We start from the raw sequence: 17,873 nt of genomic DNA, 5'->3' as shown, positions 1-17,873 counted from the left end.
TGAATGTCCTTCCTAGAACTTGAACTTGAATCGTCCTGCGCTCCTCTTCTGGTAAAGTGGTGTTGTAAGTCCCGGTGAAACTTGGTATTCCGATGTTCAGGTACTTAGTGACTTCCTTCAAGTGTCGCCCAAAAGGTGCTTCTTCAGCCGGTTGTGCAAACTTGTTCCTTGCGTCCGCAATCCTAAAGAGTAGAAAATGGAGAGGAGTTAGAAACGAGAAGAGAGAAGGGATCTAGGGCTTTAGCTTAGTGGTCGTGTCCTACAGTCAGCGTGTGCTCTGATACCATCTTGTAGCGACCAGACCTCAAATAGTCTGATCTCTGTGCATCAGTGTCATCCCTGGATCGGTAATGCTGACACGCACCGTACTTGAAGGATTTATAACAAAGTGGCAATCACACACTTATTACATCGAATGTCTCAAAAGAGAACTTATTACAATAAATATGGCTTAAGGCCAACTAATACGATAACAGCAGAAGGCTTGGAAGATAAAGTGAGTCCATCAACTCCAACGGCATCACTGAGTGAAAGACCACGACCTAAGGCTCCTTACTCGTCGTCTGAAAAGTCTGCAACATGATACGTTGCAGCCCGAAAACGGGTCAGCACATGGAATATGCTGGCAATGTAACACAAGAGAGTAATGCATGGAATAATACTATCACTACATGCATATATGGCTGGTGGAGGCTGTATGGTTAATAAGTTTTGCGAAAAGCCAATTTTTCCCTACAACAAAGGAATATATTTTATTTAACTATCATGGTGGTTGTTAAACATTGAGAATGGTAAACCCCATCTCAATCCCAATTAAAAATAATTAACAATAACCCAATCAAATTTTATAATTAAGAGTGTTGAGATCCACATGATAATCCACGAACTAGATACTCAAGATGTCCATAACCGGGGACACGACTAACCATGATTAGTTTATACACTTTGCAGAGGTTTGCGACATTCCCCCACAAGACTCGATCTCCTCCGTTGGATTTCTCGCACTACATGATGTTTGAGAAACGGATGACCGAGACACAGTCTTTCAGAAGCGTTAGCACCTTACGATGGGTAGACAGTACCACCTACATCCCCTACATCTGCTAGTCTACCACTGTAAGAGTTCACACGACTTAATCAACTATGCCAGAGCCCAAAATGGCATGTGGCTGCACATGGAAGTTTCTAGCATGAAAAATATCATGATCCCTTTGAGCCTGGGTGGCCGTCCATAGGAGAATCACACGGTACCCAGGGATTTCCAAAAAAATACAGGCAATCACTGGGTTCCCCAGGTGCCTCAATCCACCCAGATGTATATTTAATTTGCCACCTTAAGTTAACCATTAATCAAGAATACTCACATCTGTCATGAATACACTCAACCCAATCCACGTCTACCAGCATAGCATAGCAATAAAAGCAACGTAGAAGTAACTCCCAAGGGTTTGATAATAAAACAGGTGATAGGTTCTACCTCATCATCTACTTCCCAATACCCACATGTTATCAATCCTACTCATGCAATGTTTGAGGGTTGAAACTAATGCATAAAAACTGGGTAATGAGAAGCATGATCAAAGTATTACTTGCCTTGCTGATGATCCGTGAAACCTAGAGACTCGTAGTAGCACACTTCGCACTCCGGGTACTCTATCGCAAACAAACAAGTATACAATAAGAAATCAAGCAAGGGCACGGGTAAAACTCAAATAAGAGATCTAACCAGAAAGTTCAACTTAAGAACTCCGGTTTGCAAAAAGAATCAAATCAAACGAAGCAACAAAACTCAAACGACGAGAGACACAAGCTTCATTCACTAATCTGGTCTAAAGTCAAATTTTACAGTAGCAAAAACTTGTTTAAGTTGGATAAACAGAAAGAGGGCTTCGAGACGAAACTCTAGGCGCTTGAATCGCCTGATTCCGATAAACGAGAGAAAAGATAAACTAAAATGAAAATCGGATCAGAAATCGCGATCGAAAATAATCGCGGAAAATCCAAGAGAAAGAAAAACGGAGGAGCAGGCTAACTAACGAAAACTGTTCGTTATCTGCGGCTAACGGACAAAAACCATTCATTAAAACGAACGTACGAACGAACGTCCGCTAAATAACTAAACCGAAAAAAACTGAACCGAAACAAAAAAACGGATCTATGGTTTCGAAAAAAACCGATTGGTTTTCTCGCGAAAACCGAGGACGGCGGCGGCTACCTCTGGCGGATCCGGCGAGACAGCGGTGGCGCGGTGCTCCGGTGCGGCGACGCGGCTGGCGGGGCAGCGGCGGGTGGCGGCGGGCGGTGGCTAGCGGGGCGGCGGCGGCGCGCAACGGCGGCGGGCTGGTGGTGGCGGCGGGCTGGCGGGGCGGCGCTAAGGTTCAGCGACGGTGGGCTGGGCCTTGGGGCGGCTCGGGGCTGCGGCTTATAAAGCCCCCCGGGCGGAGTCCCGCTCGGGTACGGCCCAGAGTCGGTTTCCCATTTTTCTTTTTTTAAATATCCTAACATGCGGAAAAATAAATAAAAGAAATACTAAACGGACTCCAAAATCCCGAAATAAATTTTCCCTGTACTCTAAAAATAGGTCAGACAAAGTTAACATTTATTTGGGCCTAAAATTCAATTTTGAAAAACACATATTTTTTCTAATTCAAATAAAATAGCGATAAAACTCCGAATAAAATTCTTATTTGATTTTAACATTAAATCTCTGATATTTCTTTATTTTTGAGGAAGTCATTTTATACTCTCTCTTTTATTTTTATAAAAGAAATATTCAAGAGAAAAATAATTAAAATCAAACGATCCTTCTTTTTCAAAATTCGAGAAAAACTCGAATATGAAAATAATGAAATCCCCAACTCTCTCCGTTGGTCCTTGAGTTGCGTAGAATTTCAAGGGTCTAACAAAAATGCAATAAAATATGATATGCCATGATGATCTAATGTATAACATTCCAAATTGAAAATTTGGGATGTTACAGAGATAGATCAAGACGCTTAATTGGACTTTCACAAAGCACATACCTTGATAAAGTTTTGAAGAAGTTCAAAATTGATCAGGCAAAAAAAGTGTTCTTGCCTGCATTACAAGGTGTGAAATTGAGTCAGACTCAATGCCCGACCACCGCAAAAGATAGAGAGAAAATGAAATGTGTTCCCTATGCTTCAGTCATAGGCTCTATCATGTATGCAATGCCATGTACCAGACCTGATGTGTGCCTTGCTATTAGTTTAGTAGGAGGTACCAAAGTAATCCAGGAGTGGATCACTGGACAGCGGTCAAGAACATCCTGAAATACCTAAAAAGGACTAAGGATATGTTTCTCGTATATGGAGGTGACAAAGAGATCGTCGTAAACGGTTACGTCGATGCAAGCTTTGACACTAATCCGGATGACTCTAAGTCACAAACCGGATACGTGTTTTTATTAAATGGTGGAGCTGTCAGTTGGTGCAGTTCCGAGCAGAGCGTCGTGGCGGGTTCTACGTGTGAAGCGGAATACATAGCTGCTTTGGAAGCAGCAAATGAAGGAGTCTGGGTGAAGGAGTTCATATCCGATCTAGGTGTCATACCTAGTGCATCGGGTCCAATGAAAATCTTTTGTGACAATACTGGTGCAATTGCCTTGGCAAAGGAATCCAGATTTCACAAGAGAACCAAGCACATCAAGAGACGCTTCAATTCCATACGCGATCAAGTCAAGGAGGGAGAAATAGAGATTTGCAAGATACATACAGATCTGAATGTTGCAGACCCGTTGACTAAGCCTCTCTCACGAGCAAAACATGATCAGCACCAAGACTCCATGGGTGTTAGAATCAATACTACGTAATCTAGATTATTGACTCTAGTGCAAGTGGGAGACTGAAGGAAATATGCCCTAGAGGAAATAATAAAGTTGTTATTTATATTTCCTTATATCATGATAAATGTTTATTATTCATGCTAGAATTGTATTAACCGGAAACTTAGTACATGTGTGAATACATAGACAAACAGAGTGTCACTAGTTTGCCTCGACTTGACTAGCTCGTTGAATCAATGATGGTTATGTTTCCTATCCATAGACATGAGTTGTCATTTGATTAACAGGATCACATCATTAGAGAATGATGTGATTGACTTGACCCATCCGTTAGCTTAGCACGATGATCGTTTAGTTTGTTGCTATTGCTTTCTCCGTAACTTATACATGTTCCTATGACTATGAGATCATGCAACTCCCGAATACCGAAGGAACACTTTGTGTGCTACCAAACGTCACAACGTAACTGGGTGATTATAAAGGTGCTCTACAGGTGTCTCTGATGGTGTTTGTGGAGTTGGCATAGATCGAGATTAGGATTTGTCACTCCGATTGTCGGAGAGGTATCTCTGGCCCTCTTGGTAATGTACATCACTATAAGACTTGCAAGCAAATGTAGCTATAAGCCTTGGGATGTAGCATTACGGAACGAGTAAAGAGACTTGCCCGTAACGAGATTGAACTAGGTATTGAGATACCGACGATCAAACCTCGGGAAAGTAACATACCGATGACAAAGGGAACAATGTATATCGTCATGCGGTTTGACCGATAAAGATCTTCGTAGAATATGTAGGAACCAATATGAGCATCCAGGTTCCACTATTGGTTATTGACTGGAGACATGTCTCGGTCATGTCTACATAGTTCTCGAACCCATAGGGTCCGCACGCTTAACGTTCGGTGACGATCGATATTATGAGTTTATGTGTTTTGATGTACCGAAGATAGTTTGGAGTCCCGTGTGTGATCATGGACATGACGAGGAGTCTCGAAATGGTCGAGACATAAAGATTGATATATTGGACGATTATATTCGGACACGGGATGAGTTCCGGGGGTCACCGGATATTTATTGGAGTGCCGGGGGGTATCGGAACCCCCGGGGGAACTAATGGGCCTACATTGGCCTTGTGAGAGAGAGAGGAGGGGGCCTAGGGATGGCCGCACCCCCCTCGGGAGTTCGAGTTGGACAAGGAGGGGGCGGTGACCCCTCTTTCGTCCCTCTCGCCTCTCCTTCCTTTCCCCTTCCCCCTTCCTAGTTGGACTAGGAAAAGGGGAGTCCTACTCCTACTAGGAGGAGGACTCCTCCTCTCCTTGGCGCGCCCCTAGGCTGGCCGGCCTCCCCCTTGCTCCTTTATATACGGGGGCAGGCGGGCACCCTAGAACACACAAGTTGATTGTTTTCCATCCATGTGTGGTGCCCCCCTCCACCATAATCCACCTCGGTCATCTCGTAGCGGTGCTTAGGTGAAGCCCTATTCTGGTAGCATCATCATCACTATCATCACGCCGTCGTGCTGACGAAGCTCTCCCTCGACACTCTTCTGGATCGTGAGTTCGTGGGACGTCACCGAGCTTAACGTGTGTAGATTACGGAGGTGCCATACTTTCGGTGCTAGGATCGGTCGATCGTGAAGACGTACGACTACATCAACCGCGTTGTCATAACGCTTCCGCTTACGGTCTACGAGGGTATGTAGACGAAACTCTCCCCTCTCGTTGCTATGCATCACCATGATCTTGCGTGTGCGTAGGATTTTTTTTGAAATTACTACGTTCCCCAACAATAGCCATTAAACCCAAGACACGTGGCGTCACGTGAATGGTTAACCAAACGCACACGGTTTGAATTATACGAATGTTTGAGATATTAAAGTGGCAGCTATTTTTTTCAAAATGCCTTTGTTGGTTGTCATTATTCGAGTGCGCCTTCTCTCAAAATGGACACGAAAAATACCACAGCATGTCGGGTGCCCTTCCATGATAGCATGCCAAGTTTCATGAATTTCATACGAGTTTTGGATTTACTAGAATTTTAAAACCAGGGATCTCAATGTTTTGCCGGCAATCAACGGTGCCCTGGTGTTTGAAATTCATTCCCATTTCTTGCATGGGACCTAAGCATGCACCCAAGGACATAGATTTGATTTTTCAACCAATTTATATGCACTTGAGCATGCGCATGTAGTTCAAATTTGAATTATGCACACAAATGCATTGAAAACTCAGTTAATGCATAAAAATGTCCAAACGAACCCCGAAAAATCACACAATACTCATGTTGTTCTATGTTGACATGAGAAAAAAACTTGAAATCAATAAGAGGCAATGGATATCGTTTCGTCCCCAAAGGCGGGACGTTCCCTACCGAAAACCATCATGCTTGTTGTGAGAAGCTCCGGTTTGTGAGAAGCATTAACCAAACGTGCCCCAAATGTGACAAAATTTGTACCACGGCATGTTGATGCCGCTCCATGATAGCATGCCAAGTTTCATGAATTTCGGACAAGTTTTGGATTTACTAGAATTTAAAAACCAGGCATCTCAATGTTTTGCCGGCAATCAACGGTGCCCTGGTGTTTGAAATTCATTCCCATTTCTTGCATGGGACCTAAGCATGCACCTAAGGACACATATTTGATCTTTCAACCAATTTATATGCACTCGAGCATGCACATGTAGTTTAAATTTGAATTATGCACATAAATGCATTGAAAACTCAGTTAATGCATAAAAATGTTCAAACGAACCCCGAAAAATCACAAAAATTCACACAACAGTCCTGTTGTTCTATGTTGACACGAGAAAAAAACTTCAAAGCAATAAGAGGCAATGGATATCGTTTCGTCCCCAAAGGTGGGACGTCCCCTACCGAAAACCATCATGCTTGTTGTGAGAAGCTCTAGTTTGTGAGAAGCATATACCCAAACCTGCCCCAAATGGGACAAAATTTGTACCACGGCATGTTGATGCTGCTCCATGATAGCATGCCAAGTTTCATGAATTTCAGACGAGTTTTGGATTTACTAGAATTTAAAAACCAGGCATCTCAATGTTTTGCCGACAATCAACGGTGCCATGGTGTTTGAAATTCATTCCCATTTCTTGCATGGGACCTAAGCATGCACCCAGGGACACAGATTTGATTTTTCAACCAATTTATATGTACTGGAGCATGCGCATGTAGTTCAAATTTGAATTATGCACATAAATGCATTGAAAACTCAGTTAATGCATAAAAATGTCCAAACGAACCTCGAAAAATCACAAAAATTCACACAATACTCATGTTGTTCTATGTTGACACGAGAAAAAAACTTGAAAGCAATAAGAGGCAATGGATATCGTTTCATGCCCAAAGTTGGCATGTTCCCTACCGAAAACCATCATGCTTGTTGTGAGAAGCTCCGGTTTGTGAGAAGCATATACCCAAACCTGCCCCAAATGGGACAAAAAAATTACCCTAGCATGTTGATGCCGCTCCATGATAGGATGCCAAGTTTCATGAATTTCAGAGGAGTTTTGGATTTACTAGAGTTTAAAAACCATGCATCTCAATGTTTTGCCGGCAATCAACGGTGCCATGGTGTTTGAAATTCATTACCATTTCTTGCATGGGACCTAAGCATGCACCCGAGGAAAAAGATTTGATTTTCAAAGAATTTATATGCATTGGAGCATGTGCATGTAGTTCAAATTTGAATTATGCACATAAATGCATTGAAAACTCACTTAATGCATAAAAATGTCCAAACGAACCCTGAATAATTCCAATTCTTTTATGATCACTGCAGATAAATTGTCTAGCAATTCAAACACCGTCCATGGCCGCTATGACCCCATTATGTAGTTCCAATCAAGACCAAAAATGAAGTAGATCCCTCATAGTTTATTATAACCAACCGTGTGAGATGCAGCACAAAATAACTTTGGACCGTGTCTGAATAAGGGACTATGTCTGATGACACTTTGCGTGCCAGTTTTTTGTCTGAAGCTGTCGGCGTTCTGGGAACGGGGTTCCCCAGACTTTCCTTCCTGCGGCCCGCGGCGTGGCTAAGCCAGCAGGCCGTATGGCCCATCTTCATCAACAAGGCATCCAAGACCCTCACAAGGGGCTAAGCCTCACGAGGCAGATGACACAAGACCTCCTCTAGAGTGGCCTAGTCGGGCAGGCTCACGAGGGGCAGAGATAACAAGGCGAGGCAAACCTCACGAGGCTCTCGTGACGTGAGCCATGACGATCGACACCAGGCGGGCGCCAGCGCGCGCAGCGTCCTTGTTTCCTCTTTGGTGCTAAGGAGGCCAGCGCAGACAAGGAGTACCGAGGCACCAGGCAAAGGTTGCCATATCGGTGCAACAAGACCAAGACTAGAAGGACGGCAAGACGGAGGTCATTGTGGAGCCCAAGACAACATCACCACCAGAGCCTTTCGCAGGCGGAGACCCCTTTGTTAGGATAGCTTGTACTAGCTGTCCCCCTTCAAATTTTCCCGCCATTGTTGGCTCCCTTCCCACTCAATATTTGGGAAGAGGACCAGGGCCTCTATAAATAGGACTAGCCACCACCATAGGCAGGGACGGGTCATCAAGATCATCCCCACACACACAAGTTAGCCAAGCACGAGAACACCTCACCCTCAGGAGGCCGTTCTTCCCATTGTATTGTTCATCATCAGCCCAAGAGGCAATCCACCACCACCACACCGGAGTAGGGTATTACACCACAACGGTGGCCCAAACCAGTATAAATCTTATGTCTTTCTGTGTTGCGAGTTTGTCGAGTTCGTCCGTGAGATCTTAGCGAGCTAGGGCGTAGAACGGTGAGAGGAAAAGACTTTGCGCGCACCCTAGTGTTCGAACCTTAAGGGTTTGCCGGAACCCCACATCCGACATTTGGCACGCCAGGTAGGGGTGTGTCGTAGCTTCCCCTCCGTCAATCTGCGCTCCGTTGCCGCCGCGCTTCGCCCACATGACAGGCGCCCTGCCACCGACTCCGATGGTCAGCGTTGACGACGGGGCTAGGGGGCTCCGAGCCCTGGCCCCCGCCCTGCGGCGGGTGCAGTGGCCGCCCAAGTTCAGGCCAGAGATGCCGTCGCGCTACGACAGTGCGGCGGACCTGTCAGCTTTCCTGCTGACCTATGAGGAGGCCATCCTCGAAGCCGGGGGTGACGACAAGGTCATGGCCAACTGGCTTCCCATGGCCCTCGCCGGCGAGCCGCGCGCCTGGCTGCTCAACCTTCCTGGATCCACGGTGGCATCTTGGGAGGAGATCCGCAACCTCTTCACTGCTCGCTACGCGGTGCCGGCGCACCACGCAGTCGCGGCCCTGCTGGGCGGCTCTCAAGCACCACCATCAGACCGCCACGCCAAGACGTTCCTTCATCAGATTGGGGCCACCTCCAGGCGCCCGGGGGCTCCGCAGGGTTGGGCTGCGCCAGAGGCCGACCTCACCTTCAGCTCAGAAGACCACCCCGACTCCACCGCCGGCTCCAGAATGCTCCCGATGCTCTGCACGCCCACCATCTGCAACGTGGCTGTCACCAAGACCCTCATCGATGGTGGTGCTGGCCTCAACTTGCTCTCTATAGAAGCCTTCAGCCTTCTCCACGTGCCAATCAAGCAAGTCGGCCTCAGCAAGTCCTTCTCGGGAGTGGGTGGTGGAGCTGCCCACTCCCTGGGGCAGATCCGCCTCCCTGTCACCTTCGGCACGCGTGACAACTATCGCACCGAGCTGGTGGACTTCGACATCGCTCGCATCGGTCTTTCGTACAACGCCATCCTCGGGTACCCGGCTCTCGCTCAATTTATGGCGGTGACTCACCCGGCTTCCAACCTCATGAAGATGCCAGGGAGCAAGGGCGTCCTGACCATCAAGGGAGACACTAATTAAGGAGGCCGTGACGGCGCTTAGGCTCACTTTCAAGACCACGGCAGCAGCACAACCCGCCGACGCCGGTGCCCGCGCGGCCAGGGAGGCCACACCCACCAAGAAGAAGCAGTTGTTCACCCAAGACAAGGCGGAAACCAAGCAGGTACCGGTCAGCGAGGACGGGTCTTCAGGAGCCACCTTCACCATAGGAGCCGGCCTTGACCCGGAATAAGAAGAAGCCCTAGTGAGGTTCTTGCGCGCGAACAAGGAGATATTTGCGTGGGAGCCCAATCAGCTGGTAGGGGTCCTGAGGGAGGTGATCCAGCATCATCTAAGGGTCTGCCCCAACATCCGCCCCGCGAAGCAGCGAGCAAGACGGTAGTCCACTGAGAAGCAAGCCTTCATCGTCCAAGACACACGCAAGCTGGAAGCGGCAGGTGCCATCCGGGAGGTCCGATACCCCGAATGGCTGGCGAACCCTGTCGTAGTGCCAAAAAAAGGCCGGAAGGAACAGATGTGCGTCGACTTCACCAATCTTAACAAAGCCTGCCCCCAAGATCCGTTCTCACTCCCGCGCATCGACCAGATTGTCGAATCCACCGCTGAGTGTGACCTGCTGTGCTTCCTGAAGGAAATATGCCCTAGAGGCAATAATAAAGTTATTATTTATTTCCTTATATCATGATAAATGTTTATTATTCATGCTAGAATTGTATTAACCGGAAACATAATACATGTGTGAATACATAGACAAACAGAGTGTCACTAGTATGCCTCTACTTGACTAGCTCGTTAATCAAAGATGGTTATGTTTCCTAACCATGAACAAAGAGTTGTTATTTGATTAACGAGGTCACATCATTAGTTGAATGATCTGATTGACATGACCCATTCCATTAGCTTAGCATCCGATCGTTTAGTATGTTGCTATTGCTTTCTTCATGACTTATACATGTTCCTATGACTATGAGATTATGCAACTCCCGTTTGCCGGAGGAACACTTTGGGTGCTACCAAACGTCACAACGTAACTGGGTGATTATAAAGGAGCATTACAGGTGTCTCCAAAGGTACATGTTGGGTTGGCGTATTTCGAGATTAGGATTTGTCACTCCGATTGTCGGAGAGGTATCTCTGGGCCCTCTCGGTAATGCACATCACATAAGCCTTGCAAGCATTACAACTAATATGTTAGTTGTGAGATGATGTATTACGGAACGAGTAAAGAGACTTGCCGGTAACGAGATTGAACTAGGTATTGGATACCGACGATCGAATCTCGGGCAAGTAACATACCGATGACAAAAGGAACAACGCATGTTGTTATGCGGTCTGACCGATAAAGATCGTAGAATATGTAGGAGCCAATATGGGCATCTAGGTCCCGCTATTGGTTATTGACTGGAGACGTGTCTTGGTCATGTCTACATTGTTCTCGAACCGTAGGGTCCGCACGCTTAAAGTTACGATGACAGTGATTATGAGTTTATGCATTTTGATGTACCGAAGTTAGTTCGGAGTCCCGGATATGATCACGGACATGACGAGGAGTCTCGGAATGGTCGAGACATAAAGATTGATATATTGGATGACTATATTCGGACACCGGAAGGGTTCCGGAGAAGTTTCGGATAAAACCGGAGTGCCGGAGGGGTTACCGGAACCCCCCGGGGGTTAATGGGCCTTTATGGGCCTAATGTGGAGAAGAGGAAGGGGCTGCCAGGGCAGGCCGCGCGCCCCCTCTCCCCCTAGTCCGAATTGGACAAGGAGGGAGGGGCGGTGCCCCCCTTTTCCTATTCTCCCTCCACCTCTCCTAGTTGGACAAGGAACGGGGAGGGGAGTCCTACTCCCGGTAGGAGTAGGACTCCTCCTGCGCCCACCTCCTGGCCGGCCGCACCCCTCCCCCTTGCTCCTTTATATACGGGGGCAGGGGCACCCTAGGACACACAAGTTGATCTTCGTGATCGTTCCTTAGCCGTGTGCGGTGCCCCCTGCCACCATATTCCACCTCGGTCATACCGTTGTAGTGCTTAGGCGAAGCCCTGCGTCGGTAGAACATCATCATCGTCACCACGCCGTCGTGCTGACGGAACTCTTCCCCGAAGCTTTGCTGGATCGGAGCCCGGGCAGCGTCATCGAGCTGTACGTGTGCTAAGAACTCGGAGGTGCCGGAGTAACGGTGCTTGGATCGGTCGGATCGGGAAGACGCACGACTACTTCCTCTACGTTGTGTCAACGCTTCTGTAGTCGGTCTGTGTGGGTACGTAGACAACACTCTCCCCTCTCATTGCTATGCATCACCATGATCTTGCGTGTGCGTAGGAATTTTTTTGAAATTACTGCGTTCCCCAACACTTCCTGGATGCGATCTCAGGGTATCATCAAATCAAGATGGCAGTGGAAGATGTGGAGAAGACGGCCTTCCTGACACCATGTGGGGTGTACTGCTACACCTGCATGCCCTTCGGGCTGCGCAACGCGGGCGCGACCTTTTAGTGGTTGATGCACATTGCTCTGGGGCGGCAGCTCGGGAGAAACACAGAGGCCTATGTCGATGTCATAGTGGTCAAGTCCGCGAGGCGAGGACATTGATTCAAGACTTGGAGGAGACCTTCGAGAGCTTGCGCCAAGTGAACTTGAGGCTCAACCCGGAGAAGTGCATGTTCGGTGTCCCCTCCGGCAAGCTGCTGGGATTCCTCGTATCCCACAGAGGGATCGAGGCTAACCCAGAGAAGATCAAGGCCATCGAGGACATGAGCCCACCACAGACCCTCAAAGAGATGCAGAAGCTAGCAGGGCGGGTGACCGTGTTAGGGCGTTTCATCTCCAAATTAGGAGAGCGCGCCTTACCTTTCTTCAAGCTCATGAAGAAGAGGGGCCCCTTCGAGTGGAACCCGGAGGCGGAACGGGCCTTCCAAGACCTCAAGAAATACCTTACTAGCCCCCCGGTGATGGTGGCACCACGGCCCCTCGAGCCTCTGGTACTCTACCTTGCTGCCACCCCGTACTCCGCCGGCGCGGCGTTGATGGCGGTTCGGGAGGAGCGCCAAGCCAAGGGCACACCACGTCAAGCCAGGGCTGAAGTGGCACGGGGCCAGGAAGGCGCAGCAAAGGCATCAGCGATGGAAGGTCAAGCTCAGTAGGGCGGCATCGCAGAAGCCCCTGAGGACAATCAGGTCTCAGGGATCCTCCCACCTCAGGATATGCCCCGATCTCCACAGGACCCGAGCCTCGACAGTGTGCCGGCCCTCACTCGGTGTACTTTGTCAGCACCGTACTACGGGAAGCGAGGGCACGCTACCCCATGCCCCAGAAACTCCTGCTCGCACTCCTGGTGGCCTCACGCAAACTGTGACACTACTTCCAGGGCCACCCCATCAAGGTCGTCTCAGCCTACCCATTAGAGAGGGTGCTTAGGAGCCCTAACTCAGCCGAAAGGGTCGCTGAGTGGAACATCGAGTTGCAAGCATTCCAGTTGGAGTTCAGCACTACCAAGGTCATCAAGGGGGCCGCACTCGCTGACTTTGTGGCAGAATGGACGGATGCCCCGACACTTGAGGAAGGAGAAGACCGGTCCACCTCCCCAGGAAGTGAGGCTCCGGACGGCTGGGTCATGTACTTCGATGGCGCCTTCGCGCACCAGGCGCGGGGGCTGGAGCAGTGCTCATCTCGCCCACCAAGGACAAGCTCTACTACGCCGTGCAACTCTACTTTCAGCACGACGAGAAGGTCTCCAACAATATCGCAGAATACGAAGGCCTCATAGCTGGCCTAAAGGCTGCGGTGGCTCTAGGGGTGAAGCGCCTCACCGTCAGAGGCGACTCACAACTCCTTGTCAACTTCTCCAACAAGGTGTACGAGCCGAAGGACGAGCATATGGAGGCCTGCCTCGCGGAGGTGCGCAAGATGGAGAAACAGTTCTCGGGCCGGGAGCTGCAGCACGTACCCTGGGGCACCAACAAGGAGGCCGACGACATCGCCAGGAGAGCATCCAAGCGGCAACCACATGAGCCAGGCGTCTTTGAGGAGCGGCTCTTCAAGCCATCAGCTGCGCCACCTCTTTCAAGCATGACTCAACCTCGGGAGGAGCTCCCCCAGCCTCCGACCATAGGAGCCCCAGCCTATGGCCCGACCTCAGGAGCTTGGCTGCTCTTGGCGCTCGAGCCCTAGGAGGAATGCTGGACCAACGAATTCAAGGAGTACTTAACGCACGGGACGTTGTCGGAGAAGGAAGAGGAGCGTGTGGCCCGGCAAGCCATGGCATACTGTATCCAAGACGGAGAGTTATACAGGAAACGACCAAACGATGTTACGCTGCGCTGCATATCCAGCGATCAAGGAAGGGAGTTGCTGATTGACATACACGGCGGGGACTGCGAGCACCACTCGTCATCACGGACCCTTGTCGGCAAGGTGTTCCGCAGTGGATTCTACTGGCCTACAACACTAAACGACACAACCGTGGTGGTGAAATCCTGCGAAGCTTGCCAGTTCCACGCCAAGCAAATCCATCAGCTCAGGGTCTTCAAACCATCCCACTCACATGGTCGTTCGTGGTCTGGGGGCTGGATATCCTAGGCCCATTCCCTCGCGCGCCAGGGGGCTACCGCTACCTCTACGTCGCCATTGACAAGTTCACCAAGTGGGCGGAAGTGGAAGCCGTCCATACCATCCCAGCCGGCTCTGCTGCAAGTTCATCAAGGGCCTCGTAATCCACTTTGGGGTCCCCAGCCGCGTCATCACAGATAACGGTCCGCACTTTAGTAGCAACCTCTTCAAAACCTACTGTGTTAACCTTGGAACACAGATCTGCTACGCTTCGGTGGCCCACCCCAGGAGTAATGGACAGGCTGAACATGCTAACGCGGAGGTCCTGAGGGGCCTCAAGACCAGGACCTTTAAGAAGAAGCTGGAGGCCTGAGGCAGGGGCTGGCACGACGAGCTCCAGTCCGTATTGTGGTCCATCCGAACCACCGCCACCAAGCCAACGGGAGAGACTCCATTCTTCCTCATCTACGGAGCTGAAGCGGTTCTTCCTCACGAGGTCAAGCATTGCTCCGCACGGGTCCTGGCGTTCGAGAAACGCAGCAGGACGCCACACGGGGGATGGACCTCGTGCAGGGGGAGGAACGTCGCCGCGAAGCTGCGCTACGGGCGGCGAAGTACCAGCAAGCATTGTGGTGATACCACTGCCGCAACATCCACTCCAGGACACTCGAGACAGGCGACCTAGTCCTGAGGCGGGTCCTCTCCAGGGAAGGGCTGCATAAGCTTTCACCAATGTGGGAGGGCCCATTTAAGGTCGTCCACATCTCCAGGCCTGGCGCCGTGCGCATGGAGACACAAGACGGGGTACCAATCCAAAACGCCTGGAACATCCAGCACCTCCGGAAGTTCTACCCATGAAGCAAGGCCCAGAGCCTGTGAAGCAAGGCCCAGAGCCTGTGAAGAAGGCCCAGTGCCTGTGAAGAATCGCCGCCCGTGACACTCTCACGTAATAATGAGTTGGGGTTGTACACGCCCCGGAGTCTCAGGAGCGCCGGCCTCAGGCCCTGGGGCTCCCGCCCACGCCTAGTGGCAGCACTTAGCTCCGCACTGGTGAGAAGACTTGAAGACTAGATTAGGTGCCGGACGCGGCTTTTCATTTTCTTTCCATAGTTGGCTTGCTTTTCCTTAATCGAAGTTTGCTTTTGGCGTTCCTTGCTGATCTGACCCCCTCACCTCTCACTGCATTTTTCTGGCTCGGGTTCGCTCGTGTTCTCTCTCTCACAGGCCTCGTGAGGGGGCTAGGCAGGTGCCCTCGCGAGCATTTTCTTTCCCCTTCCCTGCCTTCTCGCGAGCCACCCTCGTTCGAGCCCAAAAGCTGGCGTGCTCCTCCTAGTCCGTGACCCTCGAGTACCGCGACATAAAGCGCCAAGTCAGGGCCAGGGTGATCGACAGATCTTTTAGCGCACTTCCTAACGAGTTTTTGCAGTTCCCGAGCGAATGCAGGCCGCCAAGGCAAGACGTACACGAGGAAATGAGAGCCTCGTGACGAAGAGGGCATCCCGAATATACCAGGTTAAGTTATCTTCGCACGAAATAACGACACAACATGGGAACAACACAGATAGTGCAACAACCGAGGAACTATAGTTCGATACACGCCCCCCTGGGCCCATACTAGTTTCATTCTTGATGCAAGAAAAAGAGTAAAACAAAAGTGGTGTTGCAGCAATCTGCGGAGGCAGACTGTGACGCCCCGAGACCGACGCGCCAGGTGTCTTCCAGTTATTCGTTGTTGTTGCCTTGTCATTTGCTTGCGTGTCGCATCTTTCCAAGTCATCATCCGCATTGCATCATCATGTTTTCAAAACTTGCATCCGTCCGGGTCTCCCAGTTCTTTCCGTCGTCCATTCTGAGCCCGTCCACACTTGCACGCGCCCGCGGCACGTCCGAAATATTATGTTATAAGTGGCCAGAAAAATGTTCTCGGAATAGGTTGAAAGTTTGCATGCGGTGTCGTTACGTCGTCAGTAGACCGCCTGTCAAATTTCATCGCGCTCGGAGTCCGTTTGATGCCCCAACGAATAACTATAGCGGCACCGCTGCCGGACTAACGTCGGACGTTTTCGGTCTCCGAAAACTGCTACCGGGCCCTCTCTCTCTTCTCTCCTCTCAGCCTCGCCACAGCCCACCTAGTCCATCCACCTACCCCTCTTCACGTCCTGAGTCATCCGATGCGATCGCACGGTCCGAAAACCCTCTCTGCGCAGTGCATCGAACCCCTCGCGCGTGCCCGGAAGTTGTCCCGAACCCGACCCGGGGAGTCGTCACCGTTGGGTCCGAAACATCCCCAAACATCTACAAAATATCATCGTTTTATTTTTTGGACTTCCTAACCTATATTTTCTCAGCCGCCCGATTACGATCGGAGGGACTAGGTAGCCCCTAACCTTGCCACCTACTATATATATATATATTTATATATATATATAATATAGGTTAGGTATATATATATAGCTATTCTGCAACCCATTCCTAAATAAGTTATTCAGGAACCGTTCCTAACTGCTCGAAAATAGATAAGCTAACTGTGCGTCATATACTAGTTAACTGTCGGTCGGACTTTTTCTGGCACTGTTTTTTCGCACTATTTTTTTATCGTAATTTTTGAACAGTTTATCAGAATGATGCAAATGACATAGCGTTGGATAGCTACTGAATAGGCGGAATTTCTGTATGTTGATCGTTGTCCCAAAATCCTTACAATTTTTAAACAAAATTTAAAAAACTAGAAATTCTTCAAACACGTTTTCGGTGTTTTTGTGAAAGAAATTTTCAAACCGTTTGTCGGAATGATACGTATAATACACCATTAGAAAGCTATGGATTAGCTCGAACTTTGGCATATAGAACTCATTTTCAGATTCACCATGGGTTAAGAGTAGTTTTCGAAAAACTAACGATATTTTTGTCATTTTTTCCCGAACTGCTATAGTACATGCTAACTGCCCGAGCAGAATAGCTAACTGACGTATGACGATAGAGCTAACTGCCATGACTTAAGACACTTTTTTCCCTGGTTTTCCCGGATCAAGCTAACTGCCGGTATTGAAATAGCTAACTGTCGGGATTGCGGCAGTTAACAACAAGTTAACGGGAGGACTGATGGTACTATTTTTTATTTTTTATTTTCCATGGGTCATTCCAACCGCAGGTTCTGAAATAGCTAATTATCGGGACTGCGGTAGTTAAGAATTAGTGAACTGCTTGACCGAAGATATCAACTTTTTTTCTTTCATTCTTTTTTTGCCAAGGTCACGCTAACTGTTCAAGGGCGCATGGCAGTTGAGTGTTCAAGTTAACTTCCACAACTCGTCCACTTAACTGCCATATGCAATAAAAATTGGACTAACATTATAAAAAAAACTTTGTTATATTGACATTTTTTCCGAATTGCTACAATACATGCTAACTGCCCGACCAGAATAGCTAACTGACATATGACGACCAAGCTAACTACAGCGAATTAAGACACTTTTTTCCTGGTTTCCCGGATCAAGCTGACTGCCGGTATTGAAATAGCTAACTGTTGAGGATTGCGGCAGTTAACAACAAGTTAACTGCAGGACTGAAGGTACTATTTTTTTTAATTTTTTTTATTTTCCCCGGGTCATTCCAACCGCAGGGCCTGAAATAGCTAACTGTCAGGAG

The sequence above is a fragment of the Triticum urartu genome, chromosome 3 (assembly GCF_003073215.2).
Source record: "Triticum urartu cultivar G1812 chromosome 3, Tu2.1, whole genome shotgun sequence".
NCBI classification, from domain to species: domain Eukaryota; kingdom Viridiplantae; phylum Streptophyta; class Magnoliopsida; order Poales; family Poaceae; genus Triticum; species Triticum urartu.
This window is presented reverse-complemented; position numbering follows the sequence as displayed.